The following is a 24,008-nucleotide window of genomic DNA, read 5'->3' on the forward strand; positions in this document are numbered from 1 at the left end:
TTTTGCATCCAACCAGTTGCACTCAAACTTGTTTTGAGTTGTTGCCTTATATGGGTTTTACCTTATGCTTTACATAATAATTAACTGTTATCTTTTGCTATGGTGAACACACACACACACACACACACACACACACACACACACACACTCACACACTTGGTCACTACAACTAACCAGTGTAGCTAGTTATGGTAACACTAACTCTACTTATTGGTTTTACTACCCTAACCATGTTTAATGTTGGTAAACATTGTACCCAACACACTTTTGGTAGTTAGACTAAACCTCTGTTGCTCTAGTACAAGCAGCCTACTCATAGCTTAAAGATTTCCACCTTGGGTAGGAAAAAACTCAAAAATGGTACTTGATTTCATTGTTGCTAGCCTACTATGATATCTTGATTAGCATGGCTGAATGAATAACACAAAGAAATTTATCTTGGTGGGTGCAACCCCTTGTAGATTTAACCTCACTTGGTTTACTTGGGTTAGTATTAATCAGTCTCAGGATCCCCTCTCGGATACGCTCAGCATTACTGGTAGTATAATCTGTCGAGGCTAGTCTCTTCCCTTTCCACTCATAAAGCGACACAATACGTCCAGATCGAAGGATGGGTAGCTTGACACGACTCTGAGCCTTCAACTGCTTGGTAGGATTCAAAGTGCATCCTACCCTCCTATGCTAAGCGTCTGTGGCACCTCCATAACTGCGGCGTTTGCGGCCTCTTCCACTATATAAGGTGAGGGGTGCTTCCCTTCACTTAGACTTTGGTCTCCCCTGGCACTTTGGAGAAAACCTTGGGATTTCGTCTGCTCACACGTTTCTTATATTTTTTATCTCTGATGCTTCATAAAGATGGTTTCTGGTTGAAATCTTTTAATTAGATAAATAAACATTCTTCTCTCTGGACTACTGACCTAGGCAAAGTTGGTTTTTTCCTTCCCATTCTATTGGGCTTGACTGAACAAAATGGTTTAGATAACATTCTTGTTGTACATTGCTGGACTAAGGGATGCTACTTGAGGATGATATTTCAGTTTTGGGCTTGAACACAGTATAGGAAAATTCTTGGAAATGCTGCTTGGTTTTTTTTACTTGAAAATTAACTGGTTTTATGTGAGGGCTTTTGTCCTGCTCACTTTTCTTTAGATATTACTCTATGCAATCTCTAAAATAGTGGCTTATAATGGAAACATTGGTGCTTTTTTGCATTAAAATACTTATGGTGAGTATGGTACCATTGCTGGTTATGCTGCCAAAAGCTGAGTTTGGAAGGTTGCAGTTGTCTAGATTCTGGTTATAATACATACAATTTGCAGAAAATCTAGTTGAGAAAAATGGATCTAATACTTGATGATACTTCTAAAAAATAACTTTGACTAATATAAAGGATGATGTGATGTATCTCATGTGGTTTCCATGGCATATTCCTTTGACTCTTTACACGTTTAATCTCTTCAAATTAGCCAATATATTGGTCTTATAAACATACAACCTACTTACTGGTTACTAGCTGGCTTTTTTGGATTTCTGGCTTAGTCCATATCTTTCTCTGGTTAGTTCTTACTCTCATGAACTAATTGTATCTGGGTATGGTTGGAGTTAGATGGATCTGGCTTTGGTTCTCTGGTTCTGACAGGTACATCATTGGCTTTGGCTTATACTGCTCTGGGCTATTTTTTATATTTTTTTCTCCTTGTTGACCTGACTGGACTTTGTCATATTGACCTAAATATACTAGGAGTATGGTTTGGCTTTTTTCTGGTTTGATCGTATACATAATCTGGTTTTAAAGAGAATTGGCTTAAAATTTTGATCTAGCCTTGTTACTAATCTGGTGATTACTGAACTGGTCTGGTTTGTGTATAATTGGTTGTAGCTAGATTTTGTATCTTCAGCTTGGTACTTAGTTTGTTGGGATAAATCTGGCCCCTTTTTTTCACTACATCTGGTTGTATTTTTATGGCCAAACTATGGCTTATATATGGATAATGATACTTCGGGCCTGCTTGAGTAAATATCTATCTAAAAACTTTTTGGTGTTGTACCTTATTGATGGTTCGTTGTTGCATGGCTTAAGGGATGACTTGAAAGCATTTTTTACCATTGAGAATGAGCTCCATTTTTTGTGACTTTGGCTGATACCTCCTGGGCAGATTAATCCAGCTGCTATTTTGATACCAAGAAAATCTCTGGATGGTACTTAAATGGGTGCTAATAGGTAAGCAGGCCTATTGCAAAAGTAAATGATTACTCGTTTAACTAAGGCTGACCTAAAACTGAGTCTTTTTTCATACTATGTTTAAACTCAAGAAATTGCATAGGATGATATGGAGCAGTCGACTTCCTCTCATAGTAAAAGGCTATTTTAAAAGAAGAACTTTTTTAACATATGAAGCAATTATGGTAGGATTACTTTGTATAGGACAGTAGCTAGTCTAATAATTTTTAAGTTTGACATGGATAACAACTAATAGGTTCTTTGAAGCCTGCCATACGTAGCCAAGTCTAACATATCTATTGTCTTGACTATATGGATGCAGATGAGAATTCTATCTTCGCTTAAAAAGGTTTAGCTTGCTGCAGTCCGACTTTGAAAACACTTGATGATCCAACTGGGATAGTTTTGATACCTTTGTACAAACTCATTTGGAATGATACTTCATTCTTATTATGTTGTACAATCAAAGACTGAGTTGTTTGTGTACTTATCTCTGTCTAGACATCTTTAGCCAGTCGTCTTTTTGAACATCTTGTTCATTTGATGTGTTATGTATTATAATTAAAACAACTACACACACACACACACACACCCGAGAAGAAGAGAAATCTAACGTCGTAGGAAACCATCCCAAGAGACCTTAAAGATCTATCCGACGAGAACTCGAGTTGAACTCAAGACCTATTATTCAAGAGAGAAATGGCATAACCAATCTACCACACTTGGGTGATAAAAAGGTTATACCATTTTCCTCTTCTTATTAACACACACACACACACACACACCCGAGAAGAAGAGAATTTTAACGTCGTAGGAAACCATCCCAAGAGACCTTAGAGATCTATCTGACGAGGACTCGAGTTGAACTCAATACCTGTTATTCAAGAGGGAAATGGCATAACCAATCTACCACACTTGGGTGATAGAAAGGTTATACCATTTTCCTCTTCTTATTAACACACACACCCAAGAAGAAGAGAATTTTAACATCGTAGGAAACCATCCCAAGAGACCTTAAAGATCTATCTTACGAGGATTGGAGTTGAGATCAAGACCTGCTATTCAAGAGGGAAATGGCATAACCAATCTACCACACTTGGGTGATAGAAAGGTTATACCATTTTCCTCTTCTTATTAACACACACACACACACACACACACACACACACACACACACACACGAGAAGAAGAGAATTTTAACATCGTAGGAAACCATCCCAAGAGACCTTAAAGATCTATTCTATGAGGACTCGAGTTGAACTCAAGACCTATTATTCAAGAGGGAAATGGCATAACCAATCTACAAACTTGGGTGATAGAAAGGTTATACCATTTTCCTCTTCTTATTAACACACACACACACACACACACACACACACACACACACACACACACACACTAGAGAAGAAGATAATTTTAACGTTGTTGGAAACCATCCCAAGAGACCTTAAATTCGAGTTGAACTCAAGACTTGTTATTCAAGAGGGAAATGGCATAACCAATCTACCACACTTGGGTGATAGAAAGGTTATACCATTTTCCTCTTCTTATTAACACACCCACACACACACACACACACACCCGAGAAGAATAGAACTTTAACATCGTTAGGAAACCATCCCAAGAGACCTTAAAGATCTAGATGATGAGGACTCGAGTTGAACTCAAGACTTGTTATTCAAGAGGGAAATGTCATAACCAATCTACCACACTTGGGTGATAGAAAGGTTATACCATTTTCCTCTTCTTATTAACACACACACACACACACACACACACACACACACACACAAGAAGAAGAGAATCTTAACATCGTAGGAAGGGGGAGGGTTTGGGGTAGTTGAGAAGTCTGGCTTGCAAGGTGCATGCATAGTTTGTTTTGCATGCAAGATTGCCGAGTGGTTCAAATGCAGTTGTGTAGTGTGCTCGATATTGGGTGATAGGCAAAAAAAGGCCCTCAGCTAGTGGTTGGGAGGGGAATTGGCAAATAGTAGCATGCTTGAAAAAAGGTGTGCCATGTGAGGCTTTGACAACTCCCACTTGCATGGCATGTGTGAGCTTGTGAGCCGTGAGTGACGGGGGTAGTACATGCAACCCTTGTTGATTGCAACAGTGGTGGTGTCCAATTTATTGAAACCGCATCATTTGTCATTGCTCAACTATCGCCAACCCATCAAGGCTTCAACTGGGTTTGCAAAACTTGTCGTTGGAGGATCTTCGTTATTGCTGATGGGGGATGGTTGCAGTTGGGCATGTGAAACCTTTCGCTGCTTTGTGAGCAGTACGAAGTTATTGTTTCTTTGGTCATATGATCAGTCCCATGCACACCTCTGCTAAAGATCAAGCTCGCCGTATATGATTTATATTGAATTCATCATATTTTTATTAATTTTTGCTCTCCTGGGGTTCTTTCCCACAACCAGAGAAAAAGATTGTTGCCTCTTCTTACCCTTCTTTGTAGTCCCCTCTTTAAAAGTTTTCAATGAACCTAATTTCCAAACTTCCCTATATGTTGGCGTACCTTGATTCTTTTGCATTGATACAAACTTCGACAACTCTGGAAGATCTCTCCATTTTTTGTGTTTGCTAGGGTGTTAAAAATCCTTCTTTTTCTTCTTCTTCCTTCTTCTACTTTTGACAGGATTCACTTTTTCTATTATCTTAGCACTCCTCCTCTTCTTCTTAAGCTTGCAACTCAAGGCATAGCCAAGTCTTCAAGGAGGAGCTTTTACACTCTCTAATCACGTCAACATACTATCTTATATTCTTCATCCCGTATTCCCACATGATTAACTTAATTGATCCTCTATAATCCAAATAAATCATGGCATAATTATTCTTATAACAAACACTGAATACCTATTATGTATAATTAATATGATCACACTAATTCTCTTATGATGACGATAAAAGAAAACGATCTCTGATAAATTCCCAACGCCACCAACAATCTTATGCAATCAGCACAAATTTCTACAAGTTGATTTAATTTGATGACATCCATGAACATAAGAAAAAGGAAATACTTAGTTGTTGATCATCCAAATCTGTGGTTACTACAGTGTAGTCTATGCTCTAATACCATCGCAACAACTGGGAGCGTGGAGAGCCTTGCAAATATATACAAAACAACACGCTACTAGCAATAAGTCAAGAGATCTGCATACCTAGAGAGTCGCACGAGCGCACGCACACACACACACACACACGAGAGAGAGAGAGAGAGAGAGAGAGAGAGAGAGAGAGAGAGAGAGAGAGAGAGAGAGAGAGAGAGAGAGAGAGAGAGAAGGCACGTGTAGGTGCACATAAGTGCTAGTTTTGCTCAAAATAGGTGATGAAGGATGCATGTGAAATATTTTGAAGAGTAGTACCCACACACATAGTAGATTGAGAAAGTTGATGGCATACAACCAGAGACTAGTTTCTTGATTAAAATAGTTAAAAACAAAAGTTATTGCAACACTTATCAAACCCAAGTTGCTTCAAAACCTCATAATTGAGTGACTATCAACTGGATTATTAGAGATGCCTAATGATGCTTGTTCAAGTGTAAGAAGCAAGTCTATGCACAAAACTAGTGCTCGATAGAGAGCTTTACTAAGCGGTACACATACTAATTACAAGGACTAAGAATGCCAATTAATGAACTTGTTTGGGAGATGAAAATGCAAGATTGACACAACACTAAGTGATCCTCGTGGGGTTCACCATTCAGTATATATAACGTGCGTTCGCGGGGCATTAAAAAAACCCCTCTTTTAACATGTTTGAATGAATAAAATAACCCCTTATTTTGGGTTTCTTTTTTCAAAATTGAATATAAAAACCCCTTATTTAATTGTATCTCTGTTAAATTGCCTAAAATTTTTGCATTCTAAAACCCCTTCTTTCGAATTCACGTTATACATTAACATGATTACATAGTGCACCCCTTGAGAATTGATCTCAAAGCAATTATGAGGGCAGTGGCTCAAGAGGTAGACTCAAGAACATGCCCACACTAACTAATTAGAGATTAATTAGATATTGAAAATTCTAATGGAGAGATGTGAATGAGAAATATTTAGGATCAAATTGTGATTAGGAAATGCTAATCACTCTAGCATGGCTCTGATACCTGTTGAAAGGTTAGGGTGGATAGCACAATGAACCATTCATATTGGAAATGAACATAGTGTCAATACAAATAGCCTTCTTATGTAGGTGATACAGGTGACCTTTACACATCCACAAGGGATAACTGACTCTTCTCCAAAGGGCAAGATTCTAACTTGGCCCTTGACCCTTCACATGGCCTATAGGGCATCACATGGCACACATGGCTTGTCACACGGTTTCACATGGGTAATGATTACATGGTTCACACATTGGTTAGGGAAGTTCTTGCAGTGCAAGAAACCCCGCACCTCAATAATATATGTTTATCTATCCTTGACTAAGTGAAAGTTATTTTATGTACATATTGATGCGCAACATAATAAGTAGTAGAAAGACTCTCCGCATTTAATTGTTTATTTAAATCTATACTATGACTAACACCCAACGCAAGGAGTGTCATTATAAGAGAGACCCCTTGGTGATGAAAATGTATATTCTTACTAGCAAGCATACTATTTTTGAACCTACTACCTCTCTCTACTTGAGTAATACTCTAAGAACACTTTGTGTAATGAAACTTATATATGACCTCAATTATTCCTTACGAAAATATAAGCCAATTATTCTTTGTTACATATACATACATATCAGTCCATATGTCCAATAGTATGTATATAGCCTACTTGCAACTAGTAGGAGCACAACACAAGACCCTTGAATTAGAGAAATTCCCAATAATGCAAGGGAATATATTTTCATGGAACTTGCTCAAAGTGGCAACAATATTTTTATCTTTTATGGAAAAGAGGTCAACCCTCGAGGCATGAGTAAATATTGGTGAATGTTTTCAAGAGCATAGTCCCTTATGTTGTCCCAATCTATCACATAGTTGATAGGTAATCATGAAACATCATAAATGTTCTCACTCTTTTGGGAGTTGTGATACCCAAATTAACTAATAGACTTGGCCTAAAACTTGATGCTAAGCGATAAAACCTTTTAAAAAAGAGGGTGTATAGTGTAAATCTAGAGAGATCTCTTTAGGTGAAACTTTTTGGATTATAGCATTGAGATGGAATGCTCAAAAGAAGACGTTGTGATTTTATTAATGAAAAACAAGTCAAACATTTTTTTCTATCAGGAAATTTTTCTTTACAAACCATATGTCTCAATGTACTTTGTTTGAAACAAAGAAATACGACATCCACATGCTTAAATTGTATGCAATAATGATGCAGAAGTCCAAGTCTAATACATTCAAATCAATTTTAAGATCAACAATATGTCCCTCATTTGGCCGAATGAGCAACATTTCACCAATAAAGCACACAATGATCAAAAGTACACCATCCACACATTTGACATACATAGTGCTCTTAGCTAGACTAGTCACAAAGCGATGTGTAGCCATGTACACATACACCTTTTCTTACCAAGCAGGTGGAGCTTACTTCAATCCATACAAGCCTTCTTAAGCGAGCAACCCTTGTTTTCATGATCATTTTGAATAGAAGCATGAAGTTGTGCTACTTACACTTCCGCTTGAAAATTTCCATTCAAAAACGTAGTCTCTATGTCTAATTGATGTACATTCCAACCATTATGAGTTGACAATGCACAAATGCCACATGTGGTATGAGAGCACATTCTCACCAAAATCAATGCCATTTTCTTTAGCATAACATTTTGCCACAATTCTAGCTTTATAGTGATCAACACAACCATCAATGTTGCGTTTTGACTTGAAAACCCACTTAGTAATAATTGCCTTTTTTCCAGGAGGCAAGCCACACAAAAACCATGTGCCATTTTTCATAATAGCACCATACTCAAATTGCATTGTAGCCAACCAATTTTTTGAATTTTGCACTTCATCAAATGGAAAAGGGTTTGTTCTCATCATGCATACTACATATTGCCAAAACATAAAAATCTAATGTATAACTGGCATGCTAAAAACCTCAATGAGTAAGAGTAGACAAAGTAGTATCTTTATCAGCCATTCAGGCATACCTCTAGCCTACCCATTTTCAACCCTATCCTCATCAATGACTTCTTGTACATTTGCATCAGTAAATGGCTTATTTGTAGCATCATTTAAAACCCACCTAAGATATACATGTGCCACTTTCATAGCTTCATGTCTATATTGAGTGCATAAGTCTGCAAAGTCAAGGCAAAGAGCATGATGCCAATCTTGAAATGCATCAAGGACTATTTGCACGACGGGGTTGTCACAAATAACTACACCAATAGAAGTTAAATGTTTAACATCTTTTATCTCCGTAAGAAAACCATCCATATCATCCTCCTCATGCATAACCTTTGATCCTGACCTCTTGCGTGTAGGTAAGCAATTTTTTTGCATCATTATGTACTACATACAAGCTCCATACAAGGTAGCTAGTCTATACCATGCATGTTTTTTTGTTTTGTCCCCAAAATGGAGTAAACCCAAAGCTTTGAGATAAAGCGTTTGTAAAAAGTTCACTAAAATTTTCTAGTGTAGGAACATAAGCCAACTTCTTGATCTTTCTTGCAAAGAACCTCTCCATGACACAATGATAATGCACCTTCAATATTTTGTGTGTGAGCATGGAGCACTAGTTTCCTTGTGACTACCAAAGAACTCTAACAACTTGTGAAGATTGTTGTCTAATACATGTGACTAATAAGACATCGGAGCCAAAATCACTCAATGGTAGTATGAACGTTGTACTACACTAAGCCTCATAACTAGAAGTGGCCATTGTAGGCTGCTTCTTACTCAACCAAGATATGCATGGGATATAGAGCTTGAAACAAAAATCATCAATGGACACTCATGTGTCATAGGAACCAACCTTATCCAAGTATGGAAAAGCTTGTTGTTTTGGAGGCAATGATTCTTCCTTGGGATAAAAAAACTCAAGATGCGTAGTGCCACTCAAGTACCAAAAGACTACTTTCAAATGCTTAGACCCTTCACTATGCATAAATTTATTCACCTATGAGACTGCCAACTAAACGCCTACCCTTGTTACCATTAGCTGTGTGATGAAAAAGCAACAGAGAGCAAGAAAGATATAATTACTTTACCTTTGGAGCACACACAAGGTAAGTCTATTGCTATACTTGATAATAGTTAGAAAACGGGGATGTCATGGTACCAAAATGCTTGCTTGGGCATGAAATTTCCCTCTTTCATAAAGCCATGAGCATGAAAGAGACCCTTGATATCATATATATATATATATATATATATATATATATATATATATATATATATATATATATATATATATATATATAGAGAGAGAGAGAGAGAGAGAGAGAGAGAGAGAGAGAGAGAGAGAGAGAGATGTTGACATGCACAAACATAATAGTATAAAAGATAAAAGGAGACAAACTCTCACAACCTCTTACACCATGATAGAGAAGATAGAGACACATAGAGATACTTTGCAACCCAAAACTTAGTGTAAGAGAAGGGAAAGGGAAAAATTTAGAGCATCTCACAAAGAATGGCTTAAAATCATAGCTAAATCTTAGGCATCTACCAAGATTTGTGACTAAAATACCTTATTTTTTACCTTGAAAATGAATTCCCAAGGAAATTATAATCGCAAAATTTATGTTACAAACCAATCAATGTGAGCACCAAAGGCAATTTGTACATGAGCATCCCTTTCATGTACATTTCCTTCTCTTACCCTATTAACCATCTCTTGTCTTCTTACCTTGTTTTGTGAGCACTGTCAATGTTGATTATTGGTCATGGAAAACCTTTTTGATCTCATTGTGAATGTTCTCTCCATATCCTTGCATTTGGTTAATCATTCACGTATTGTGGATTGATAATTGCAACCAATGCATAATAATGGATTGGACACACTCCTTTTACATACTATTGCAATAATTAGATTGGCAATGCTCTCTTTTCACATAAAAATGGTGATTCCACCTTCCAATAATTCATTAGAGCTCCTACCTTTTTAAGGTCTATTCCTTCTTTACTTTTCATGCACCAAAAAAAGAGAAAAATATTGGAGACATACACAATTTCTTTTTATGAGTTTTTTGAATCAAAACCTCCAAGATTGACGTACTTTATCCAAAAACACAAATTTTTAGGCCTTTATTTGACAACAAAAATTAAAAGCTATTCCTAATGGCTTCAAAAAAATTAAAAGGTATTCCTAATTCAAAGATTCCCTCAAATAACAGCAAAAACAATGCGCTAGTCTATATCATGTAGCAACGGGCAATGCAGAAGCACGTAGATCTGCAACAATATCAATTGGATGTGAGGAGGGATACAACTTGGAGAGAGAGAGAGAGAGAGAGGACACTTTAAAGAGAAGAAAATGCTAAAGGGAAAATAAAGAAGAAGAGAAACACAAATATACAATGTGAAGTTGACCACCTCTTTATATGGACACAAAAGGTCTTTTGACTTTTCACCTTCATATATCTTTCATATCCTAAACTCATCCTTCACTTAGGCACTTAATAGCACTTAATATGTTTTGAAAGACTTCTTATTTTTGAGACCTAATTGTCAAAAAAAATAAATTAGATAAGCATGATTTGTACGAAAATCCAAACTATTTACTAGGATTTCTAACCGTGATGCTTAAATTTTGGTATTTAAAGGTGAGCTCCATGCACAATTGATCTTGATATTTTTGGATCACCAAAGCTCCAAAAAATGATGACGATAACGACTTTCAGAGAGTCTCGGCATATCTTGCATTGATGAGGAACATGGAGTTTCCTTGGCAAAAAAATATATGAACTTTATATTTCCAATGTATTGAAGACACGTACTTGGTATCAATGTGGTTAGATGCAAAAAACCTCATATGTGGGGGAAAAAGCAAAAAAATGAATGCAATTGAGAGAGAGAATAGTTAGGATGATTTGATGTTTTATCCCATTTATACATATACATCACACACAATTGACTTCGCTTTGTTTAGATCACCACAACCACAAAAAATAGCGACGATGAAAAAATACAATGGCTTTTGGACAGACTTGGCATATCTTCCATTGATGAGAAATAGGGATTTTCGTTGGAAAATAAAGTACAACAACTATATATCTCTAATGTATTGAAGACGCATGTTTGGTATCAAGGTGGTTTGACACCAAAAAACCTCATATTTGGGGAAAAAAAAGAAAAACACAATGCAATTCAGAGAGAGTAGAGTGAGGTTGTAATGATGTCTTGTCAGGTGCTCTACCCAATTGAACATCGATCCCGTTTATACATGCAGTGCACATCACATACAATTGACCATGCTCTGTTTGGCTCATTGCAACTTCATGAAACGGTGCCAATGAATAAATGCAGTGGCTTTCATAGAGACTTGGCATTGAGGACGAAGTGTTCTTGGCAACAAACAAAGTACATGAAGTGCATATTTCTAATGTATTGAAGATGTATGTTTGGTATCAATGTAGACGGACATAAAAAAACCTCATATTTGAAAAAAAAGCAAAAAATACAGTACAATTTAGGTACAATAGAGTGAGGTTATGATGATATCTTATTAAGGTGCTCTGCCCAATTGATGAACTTGGATCTCGTTTATACATATGTGTACATCACACACAATTGACCATTCTCTGTTTGGTTCATCGCAACTCTATGAAATGACTACGATAAAAAATGTAGCGGGTTTTTGGAGAGACTAGGTACTGAGGAGGAATAAAGAGTTTTTGGGACAAACGAACTACATGAATTGTATATTTCTAATGTATTGAAGTCATATGTTTGGTATCAAGGTAGATAGACGTCAAAAAGCTTCAAATTTGGGGCAAAAAGTGAAAAAACTGCAATGCAATTTAGGTACAATAGAGTGATGTTGCAACAATGTGTGGTGCAAGAGTGAGTACTATCATTGATTTTCCCAAGAACACACTAGCTTGAAGGCTATTGGTCCATGCCAAGGTCTAGCCAATGAATGGCTTTCTTCATATCAAGCAAGAGGGTTAGTCTTGTGACAAGTGTCCTTTATTCCCTCTTTGAAAAGAGAGCTTGATTCTTTAATTTAATGAAGCTAACATCTGAATGTCTCTCAAGGTATGTTATCCAATGAGATTTAAGCTAGCTCATGGGATGCTCAATTCTCATTGGTTCCTCTAGTAGGCTATCCGGATGGAATCAAAGCTAGCTCATGTGGGGTTCAATTCTTATTGGTTCTCTTTGTGGGCTATTAAATGAGATTTAAGCTTGCTTTTATAAAGCTTGATTCTCATTGGTTCTTCATATTGGCTATCCAATAGGATTCACGCTTGGTTGTGGGCAACATAGCTAGGAGCCTGACATGTGTCCTTTATGCCTTAAGTGAAAGGGATGAGTCCTAAAGTGTGTGAGTGCCTTTTCTCTCATATCCCTACAAGAGGGGCTCGCCCCATGCAAGTGGGGGGTGCAACTTGGTGCAACTTGGCCGAGATCATTTGCATGGTCTAAAATACCTAGAGTTGGCAATAGGCTTTCCCATTAATCCTAGGCCCAATGGACTCTAGCACTACCCTTTGTAGGCTTAATGAAGCTTATCCTAAGGCCATTTAAAGATTCATTGAGTTCACATTGCTCTTTGATAGACTATCTCTCCGCTTGGTCCCCTATTGAGATAAGTCTAGTAGCACATATTAATATTCTGACGCTTGCTCCCTTTATCTTCCCATTTTATATGGCCAGTTTAATATGAGAAAATCATTTGGGAAAGTTAGATGACATTACCTCTCCCTTGAAATCATATTCGTCCTCAACTATGAGGTAGGAAAGATAAAGCAGAGTCATTATTCCATGGTTTCCTAGCGGGAAGAGGATCCCTTTTTACCCAGCAACATCTTTCCACATTAGGAAAAGTTTGAGGTCTCGAATTTGCCCTGTAAGAAATGATAGAGAAAGAAAATAATTTCCATTTTTGAAAAAATGAAGAAGGAATTTTAAAACCCAAAATTGGGGGAGGGGGGGAACTTTATATTTATACTGGGTGCACGGGATGCCACTTTTTGGGGCCAAATATGAAGAGTTGTTTTCAAATCTCTTGGGAATTTGTCCCTTTTCCAAAAGTTCCCAATGCAATCTTTTTCACTTTGGTTCAAATTTCAATTTTCCCTGTGCTCATTCTTCCCTTTCTCTACACCTTTCTCTGCACCATATCCAAATCATCATCTTCCCTACATCATTTCCATGAATCCTGCTAAAAGAGGTATCTATCATCTCCGTGTTGAGTTGGAAGATGAATATTCCCCTCTCCAAAAAAGAAATAGGCTTTGTGAAACTCCTCCTTCTACCATAGAAGCATTGAGATTATAACAAAATAAGCACATTGATCTATGGTAGATTGTATCCCATAGACATTATAACCAAATGCAGCCCACGATTTTTCAATTGTTCTTTGTTGATGAGATTTGTAGGAGATGGTATGAAAGGGCTATTAGGCTAACCTTGCATCACATAGGGCCATTCTTAAGCTGGAAAACCATTTGCTACTATAGTTGAAGGATTCTCTTAATCAGCAGCTTCAAGAAAGTAAGGAGAAGGTAAAGAACCTCCAATCATTATTGAATACAATGAGAAGAAAGAGGACAGAGCTTGGGATTAGACAAAGACAAAGGAAGCTAAAGAATATAGAGAGTCTCAAGCAAGGAGGTGGAGGCTACAACAGAAGAATCAAGTAGTGATGTAAAATTGCTTTTAAAAAAAATCAAATTGATATTTGTTTTGCAAGTTGGTATCTTTGGGTGCTATAGTCTTTCTTTGTGTTTACCTCAGGTCCTTAGTTCAACTAGACTGTTCACAATGAAACATGAGAGGTGCATCACAATGATTTTGTGAAGTGATTCCACCTGTTATTGCTGTCAACCTATTGAATGAAAGAAGATTTAGGGTTTCTAGGCAAAAATGCATCAATGGATTTTTGCAAAGTTTTACTTTCGAGAAAGATGAAGTTCAAGGCACTTTGGACAAAGTTGGAATCAGTAGGGAAGGTTACCAAAAGTTGTTCAAGCTAATCAGTAGGGCAAGAAACCTGAAGCAGTCAAGAGTGAAGGGGTCCTTTCTTCCAAAGCCATCAGTTGCTCAACATGCCAAGCTCATAATTAATTCCAAGGTCATGGAGATGCTTAGAGAGCCTTTCCACATCAATGAAATATATCCTGGTAAGAAGAAACACCTCAAGTTTAACTCTTTCAACAATCTGTTCTTTGACTTGAGAACTTTGAAGAGGGCAATGATAAAATTCCATGACCTTCAACATACTGAGGTGAATGGGTAAGCCATTTTTGTCATCAAATTAGATGAGAGTGAATTGTGAAGGGTAGAAAGCTTGAGAGAGTATCAATAACCCTCATAAATAGATCTCTTCATACCATAGAGGGGAGAAAAAACCATAAAAATTTTAGTGTGCAATCAGAGAAGAACATTTGGTGGTTGGGTGCTTTTAAGGTTGATATTGAAGATTTAAATGTGTTGAATTAGGTGTTCCACCACACTAGTATCCATGCAATAATCAAAGCTCAATAGACTGGAGAGGAGCTAGATATTGAGGGCTTTGGTAGGTACAAGTTGGAATGGCACATGGGGGAAATTAAAGACACCTAAGTGTATGTACAATTTGTTAAGGGGTGCCAATGCCAAAAGCCCTTGTATCTTTTGCATGGGTGCAACAAAGGAGCTAAATCCTGCTAATTGAAAAAAATCCCCAGATAAACACTTAATCCAAACTTTCAAGTTGTTTTAGACATTCCCCTTTCAAATGTCCACCATTGCATATTGCATGCACTTTTCTTTCTATGATAAAAGTCATTAGGTAAAGAATGACCTCTCCAACTTTAAGGAAGAGTTGAACAAATTCAATAAAGCTATGACAAGTGCTTGGAGATCAGAGAACTTCACACACTACATGATAGATATTACCCTTTCAAATGTCCACCATTGCACACTACATGTACTTTTCTTTCTGTGATAAAAGTCATTAGGTAAAGAATGACCTCTCCAACTTTAAGAAAGAGTTGAACAAATTCAATAAAGCTATGACAAGTGCTTGGAGATCAGACAACTTCACACACTACATAGTAATACTTATGAATTTTGATTTTACTTATTTGCTTCAATACTTGCATAAGTTGCTAAAGAAATCATCTTTTTTTTGCGTGCAACACATTATCTACAATAGCACTCTTGGTTTGTAAAGAAATTGGAAGCTTGTTAATCTGGTCTACTCAAGGTATGGAGAAGTCCCACTATCAAGCAAGAACCAAATTTTTCAAACATACTAGACATGGTGGAGGAGCTCAAAAAGCTAATATCTTGCTTGAAGTATTCCAGTGGTTTATAGAAAAGTGTGGCATAGAACAATATCACAAGAGAGTAAACAATTATTAGACAATTCTGATATTGCTACATCTATACAGAAGAGTATACATAAAAGGAAGGATGCATACAATAGATCATATGCAAGTGAAAGATTTTTACAATGGATTTCCACTAGAGAGAGAGGCAAGGAAGCAAGTGGGGGATAATGCAAGGATTAGTTATGGATGTTTGATTAAGCTTTTCAGTTTTTCCCCTCCACTTCAAGTACTCCTGTTTCTTGGAACCCTACAACTGCTTGCTAGGAGAGGCAAGAACATAACTCACCATAGTGCCAAAGTATGCACTTCTTGAGCCCATAAATCTTGGAGAAAGTCCAAAAACTCTAATGGATTCTTACTTCTTAGGAAGTATGATTTTGTTCACTCCAAGTCTTATTGGATCTCTTCACTTTGAAGCCTCTCCATTTTCTCTAAAAAATCTATAGGTGTTTCTCCACATCTTGGACATTCACAGCTGATGTGGTTTGCAAAGATTTGAACTTTCCTTTCTGTATTGGAAAAAGAGTCAAAAAGAGTAAAAATGCAATGTCTTCAATCATAAGCTTACAACCATGCTTTCCATGCCACTCCACAAAGGGTTGATGGACCTTCTTCCAATCATCTTGGAGTAATGACAACTTCTTGGAGCCTTTGCTTGGTGTTCAATTGCATGCTTTAAAAACATAATTAAAGTGTATAAAGTTTTCAACCTTGTGCTCCCTCCCTGGTAAGGTCTACAAAAACCTTTTGATAGTCAAGAATTTCATTGATAAAGCCTTCTAGAAAACTAGATCAAAGGGAGCATTAAAAATTTCTTTCACACAGGAAACCTTAGATAATTGCTTGGCTTGGTATAGTAGGTCCATCAACTTGTCCTCACTTGTCTCCTCAACCTCTTCATTGTCAACACCCTATAAAGTCTTTCTAGTCACCTTTTCTGCACAAGGAAGAACAAAAAAATCTTAAAATATCTTATACTAGGTTAAAAGATTGGTCCTATACTTAGTAAAAGGATTGGTCATGTTGATTCTTCAAAACAATTGGTCTTATGTCGTCCCTACACAAAAATAGAGCATCCAGACGCATGTCTAGGTGATCTAATTTTTCATAGGGACCGAATATAAGAAGGATTGGATAATATTGTTGTTATACAAAATAAGTAAAGTATAATGACAATGATGTCATTGCTATGCGAAAATAGAGCATACGGACGCATATTTTTGCATAAGGGCAACATAAGCAATATTGTTATTCGAAAATAGAGCACTTGGAGGCATGTCTGATTGTTCTATTTTTGCATAGCAATGAGACATTAGGGGAAAAAATTTCTTGCATATAATCATAAGGATGTGTTGATGCTATGCGATTTATGTGTATTCGACAAGGCATCCGTGTACGTTATGCTTGCATAGGGATGATGTAAAGTGTGAGCTTTGTCCTAAAGTGTGAGTCAAGGAGAGGAGAGTGGTTTTATCCCACATACTGTGGAGCAAGGATGTAGAGCTATTTAAAGCTCATTTTCATGAATGAACAACACAACTCCATTTTGCACTACATACTTGTCTATGGTGAGCTTGTGCTAAGCTAAGTCAATACTCAAGATTGTGTTTATGAGTCCAAGCTAATTCTAGCTTGGAACCTAATTCACTTGAGTGATAATCTTGCTTGCACACACACTCACACATTGACACTATGTTTCTCTTTCATCCACCCTAGCTAGCACGATCCCATTCCCAACATTTGGTATCAGAGCTTGGGTATGCTAGCTAGGCTTGCTATCATGCACTTGCATGTTTGCACAATTAGCATTCATTGATCATCATTAGCTAGATCCATTAGGTTTGCTCTTTCACTGCATAACGCATGCCTAATTAGTATTCCAGTAGCTAGCATGAGCATGCTCTTGAGCTAAAGACTCTTGGGCCACTACTCACTGGCCAATTGGAAGCCTAATTAGAATTTGAGTACATTAATTTAGCCATTACGAACTTGTATTTTTCATTCAAAATATTCTCCTTATTTTAGCAAAATTGGCACTCACCATTGGTGTGTGTATGTAACCCCATTCGAGAGCTTCGCATCAAGCCCACCCATGCTAAAATCGCACTCAATTTGCCTATTCTAGAGCTTGCTCAATTTTGCTCTCATACATGCCCTCAATCTCTGGTTTTGCCTGCAAATTTAAGGCCCAAATTGTGTGTGTGTGTGCCATCCTGCTGCAGTTCCTTTTTTTGAAACACCCGATGTGTGTGTGTAGCTAGAATTTTGAAGGCCAAGCCCCACAAGCCTCCAAAATTGTGGTGAGAACTAGCCTTTAACAAAATAACTAAAGCCTTTTTGGGCCACACCCCTAAGGACGGCGCCCACCCACTGGGCAGACTGCAGACAACGGTAAATCAATTTGTAAGGGAAGTTCGGGTCTGCGATTGGACCGGGACCGCTGATCGGTGAAAGAAAAACGGAATCCAGCGCATCCGGTGGCCTCAAATCCCCACAGCGACTGCGTCCTCTGGAATCGCTCACAGCTCACGGTCGGCCGACAACTGCCCGATCTCCTGCCCGCTTACCCGTGCGTGCCCAAAAAGGCTGCCCAGTTCCCGCCCATGCCTGGCCTGCCCCCGCTGCCCGATAAGCTACCCGCCTTACCCGGAGCCGTTGTAAGAACCATTTCCCACGGTATTACCGCACAAGGTGCCTGTCGAATTGGTCTCATATTCTAAGGCTTTGAAGCCTTCCAAACAACACAAAGGTACCAGATCGATTTGGTCCCCTATCCCAAGACTTTGAAGCCTCCCAAACCACACAAGGGCATCAAACCTCAAAGATTTTCAAAGCATCTACACGGATCTTCAAAGGCGGCCATCAATCCCTCAAAAGGGAATAAAGCAATCAACATAGACATTTCTTGTGAAGAGTGACTTCACTCTGTGAAGAGGAGCTTCACAAAGAAATAGATCCCTCTCTCTCTCTCTCTCTCTCTCTCTCTCTCTCTCTCTCTCTCTCTCTCTCTCTCTCTCTCTCTCTCAATTAAACCCTAAAGCCATTGCAACCAAGCACGACAACTTGCCAATAAAATTTTGCTCATGTAAAGAGGTAGACACTGGCTAGGAAAATCTCCTAAGCTAAGACCCCTCTGTTAGCACAAATGGGGGACAAGAGAATAGAAAAATTCAACAGGGAGGGATTTCACACTTGGCAAACAAAGTTAAGAGGATACCTTATGAAAAAATGTTTGTGGTCTGTCATCAGCACTGCCCTCGAGCAGCAAACTGAACCCGATGGAGTGCACACTAGGGCAACTACACTCATAGCAAGTGCACAAAATTTGGCCAAAGATGAACAAGCATTGGGAATCATCATTACCTCCTTGCATGACAACTATGTGCACTTCATAGATGAATGTAAGCATGCACATGATGCCTGGCATGTCCTAGAAAGTACTTTCGGAGCCAGGGTCAAAAGAAGTAAAGTTAGTCTCAAAAGGCAACTTTACAAAATCACCATGATTGTAGGGGAGGACATTGCTAGCCTAGTAAATAGGCTTAAAAGCATTGTCACACAGCTCACCTACATCCAGGTTGAAGTGCCAGAAGATGACCAAGTGGCCATACTATTAAGTGCACTTCCACCCTCCTATGACCACTTAGTCACGATTCTTGAAGAAATAGAACCAGCGCCACCATTCCAAGATGTCATCAACTCAATCCAAGCAAAAGAAAGAAAGCAAAGAGGTTCACTAACCTCATCAGGAGGAGTTTTTATTGCAACGTCCTCAAGGGCAAGGTATTCGCCATCGACATCGACAAATGGAAGAAAGTGTTATGAATGTGGAAGAATGGGACACGTAGCAAAGGACTGCTACACAAACAAACCTTGCAACACATGCGGTAAGAAAGGACACCCTCCTTCTCGGTGCTACTCAAACAGAGGCAGTGGCAGTGGAGAAAGCATCACCAGTAGAAGCAACAACAGAGGTCATGAAGGGAAGAGACCCATCAAAGGATCTGCTCACATCGTAGAAGACAAAGAAATGAAGACAAGAGCAATCTTGTCTTTTATGAAGACCCATTTTGAAGATGCCGCCTCTCTACTTGTAGGGGAGGACTTTTATTCCTGTGTGGATTTTATCATCCTGTGTGGATATCACCATCCTTTGTGGATTCTGTCAGCCTATGTGGATATTACCATCCTGTGTGGATACCAACTTATCATCCTGTGTGGATATTGCATCTTCAATACTTTGTCACAGTCCAAAGCTCAAGGGGAGGATTGTAAAGTGTGAGCTTTGTCCTAAAGTGTGAGTCAAGGAGAGGAGAGTGGTTTTATCCCACATACTGTGGAGCAAGGTTGTAGAGCTATTTAAAGCTCATTTTCATGAATGAACAACACAACTCCATTTTGCACTACATGCTTGTCTATGGTGAGCTTGTGCTAAGCTAAGTCAATACTCAAGATTGTGTCAAGATAATTCTATCTTGGAACCTAATTCACTTGAGTGATAATCTTGCTTACACACACACTCACACATTGACACTATGTTTCTCTTTCATCCACCCTAGCTAGCACGATCCCATTCCCAACATATGACACACTTTATATTTGCATTGAAAAAAATGTTCTAAAAAAACAATCCAATGAAATTTGTACCTTTGTGTTTTCTTAACAACATTTTGAGCTTTCTTGAGTTTTTATATATATACAAAAATCTTAACAAAATATGAAGTATGGATAAAAAATGACATATAGAAGCATTTTGAGAGCTATAAATAGTATTTCAATCATGAACCTCGAAACACGTGCACAATGGTAAAATCCATGCACAAGGGTCTATGTATCATAAATTATGTCAATTCAAATTTTATCTAGGTAATTTGCATCCAAACAATTTTTTCTTGTCAACTCTATTCTTCTCCCCACATTGCTCCACAAGGTCAATTTAGACCGGATCTTCTCCTCATTTTCTAAACTCTCATTTTTGGATGCTCATTGTAAGGTGAAATTTTGTAATCTTAATGCTTTCTTTGTAAATTCTTCAATCCATTTTTGCTACGCAAAAATAGTGTAGGTGAATGCATGTCCGACTACACTATTTGCACATAGCAATGACATAATAGCTTTTTAATTTTTTTTTCATGGTTGTGTCTTCTCTATGCAAAAATATTGTAGCCGGATGCATGTCCGACTACACTGCTTTTGCATAGCAACGACATAATAACTTTTTTGAATTTTTTTCGTGCTTGTGTCTTCTCTATGCAGAAATAGTGTACCTAGATGCATGTTTGACTATACTATTTTTGCATAGGGAGGACACAAAGGCTTTTGTATAATTATTTTTTATGGTGTACTGCTAACACGAAAAGGGAGAGCCACACATATACATAAGTTTTGTGCAAGGAGGTCACAATCAAGAAAATTTTTATAGTAAAACTCAAAAAATGGTGATTTTGACCCCGCCAGTGCGTCTGGAAGGCCCAAAAACCTTAGGATCGACTCCCACGTCGCCTCTTTTGGACAATCGAAGAGGGAAAAACATCAAAAAAAGCCTCCCAAAATGTTATGTCCTCCCTGTGCAAATTTAGTGTATGCGGAGGGGCCTTTGCATACACTAAATTTGGATAGGGAGGACACAACATTGTGAGAGGCTTTTTTTGACTTTTTTCCCTCTTTGAGTGTCCAAAAGAGGCAACTTAGGAGTTGATCCTAGGGTTTTTGGGCCTTTCAGACGCACTGGCAATGTCAAAATCACCATATTTTGAGCCACATTGTTTGTTTTTTAAAATTTGAGTTAGTTTTAGTACCTTGCTTAAAGAATTTCAAGGATATTCTAAATTATATACTTCATTTTACTTATACTATGGCTGATGATACAAGGAGGGAAAGTCATTAATGGCAAGGACCAAGCAGCTACTAGGAAGGTTCATAAAGGGGAGATGAAGAAGGAGGAGCTACATGACGAATCAAAAGAAAACCAAGGAGAGAGCTCAAAGCAAGAATAAAATTTTGTACCTAAAAGCCTATCTCTTAAGGAAGGAATTGATACTAAGATTCCATATCATACTCTTTTAGAGAAGAGAATATTTTTTCAAAGAGTAATATGCTTCAGAAAGATTAGGAGAGCACAGAAGGCACTCATGTGGCAATTTATAGGCTTCCTTTCTAGAAACTTTGTAGGCATGTTACATAATAACTCAAAATAGATATGAGGTGGAACATTTTGCAAAAAGCACATAGCATTTTGTAAAGAATTCACAATATCCCTTTTTGTAAGTCAACATTTTGTATAGCTAGAAACCCCTTGTAAAATCAAATATTTTGATTGTAAATTGAGTAAATACAAGTAAATTTAAGCAAAGGCTTCCATTGTTATAATTTCATTGTCTCCAAACAAGTGTAACTTTCAATATAGTCTTTCAAATTTTGTTGCAATTGTGGCAGTCCTTGGATATGGTTTTACATGTTTATTCCCATCTAATATTGTTGAAATTAGGATGTCAATCCCCAAAGCATAATCCATTCCATCTTCTACATCTACACTTGGAGGGCCTAAGAGTTGAGATGATGAAAATTAGTTCAAAGTATGCCTCTACCTTCTCTTCTACTTCCTCCTCTACCTTCTCCACCTCTATGGTCCTCTACTCATCCTAATTTCTTTTTCTTCTTCTCCTTGTTCTTGCTCACAAAAAATGAGGAAGAGGAGAATGCGTCCTTACCCATATTCTATACGTATTGCCCATTGTAAGTGTATATGGGTGATTTTTGAAAACTGACTTGAGCTACTTATAGTGTTATAATGTGAGGGATGACAAGACTGTGGTATGACAACACTTTATTTTTCTAACATACAAACACCATGGTATGACAACACTTTATTTTTCTAACATACAAACACCAAACAAGATTGAGGGCATGACATTGACATACATTTTTTCATCTAACCACAACAAAGCCTTACAAAATGAAAACCAATAAGATGAGACATTTGTACCAAACAAGTAATTGCCAAAGTTAATTGGCATTGATATCAACATATTTTGTACAAAATGATGATTGTAGGGAACAATTGATACAAAATTCCAACAACATTAGCAATAGTGTAGGAGTCTAACTAAGGAGTAGTCCCCGGGAATTCACCATGTAAAACTTATCGCACCACGTGAGTGCAAGGGAGGGTTTTTTTTTTACAAGTTACATAAGCGTATAAGTTAGGGGCAGGTCTCCAATAATTTATCTCGCAAGCTTAACAATAAGGGAGGGGGTATCATATTTATTGGTTGGGGGGGGGGGGGGGGGAGTGAGAAAGGGGAAAAATGAGAGGAAGTTTTTGTGTTTCAAAATTATGGCTTCCCAAAAGAGTCTTCCCTTGAGCTTTTGAGTCAATAGCTATAAAGATACATGCAAGAACTAACACTGCTTTGTATCAATTACTTGTTTTGTGACTATTGTTCATTTGTTGAGGGATGAAATCTATAAAGAGTTTGTATAGATGCAAATTTACACAAAGAACCTAGCACAACTTTATGACCATGTTTTTTTAGAATTGGACAAGTAGCTAGAGTGCAAGTTGAGCGGGTACATAGTTTGAAAGTCAAACTAAGACACATTGAGGGTACATCTACTTATCAACTAAGTGGTTCCTTAGCACGTTGCCAATCACTATGCTACTCGCTCTTTGACTAGTTTTACTCAGCTAGATCATGTGAGACCTAAATTTCATATGTAAGATAGGGGTATGATAATTTCTTGCATTGATTGTCATATAAGCGTAGAAAGGGGGGTCATATTCCCTAATATGAGTCGTATATAGGGGTTTTATTAAAGTTGTTCGCTCGCAGGTGGCGTCCCGGTTTTATATAGAGTGAATCCCCCGGGGGAGTAGTTTAGCTTGGTTGTAGATGGACAATCCCTTTTGAAACTTCTTGGCATAGAAATTTCTTTCAATCCTTATCAAGACTTTCAAGTAATATTATAAAAAAGGGAAAGTAAAACTATGCCTCATAGAAGCAAAGAATGCTAGAAAGAAGGACATCATTATCTACACACCTTTCCATCTATCTACAGAAAAATCTATATGTGCATTGTGTAGATCTTGCCTCATTTAGTGCAATGTGTACATGGATCTTATCTTCAAGGTGTCCATGTGTTCACGGTTTATCCACATATCAATGTCCTAGAACATGGAAGTATACCCCCTTCTCTACCAGAGACCCATGAGTTCTCCCTTTGTAAAGTTCCTCCCCAATGTAACCAAGGTTAGACATCCAAAATGTCCATGGTACACTCCACCATTTTCCATTCCTCTATGCTTTGGAGATAGAGATGTGTAAGAAGTAGAGTA

The sequence above is a fragment of the Adiantum capillus-veneris genome, chromosome 4 (assembly GCF_014529385.1).
Source record: "Adiantum capillus-veneris isolate H3 chromosome 4, ASM1452938v2, whole genome shotgun sequence".
NCBI classification, from domain to species: domain Eukaryota; kingdom Viridiplantae; phylum Streptophyta; class Polypodiopsida; order Polypodiales; family Pteridaceae; genus Adiantum; species Adiantum capillus-veneris.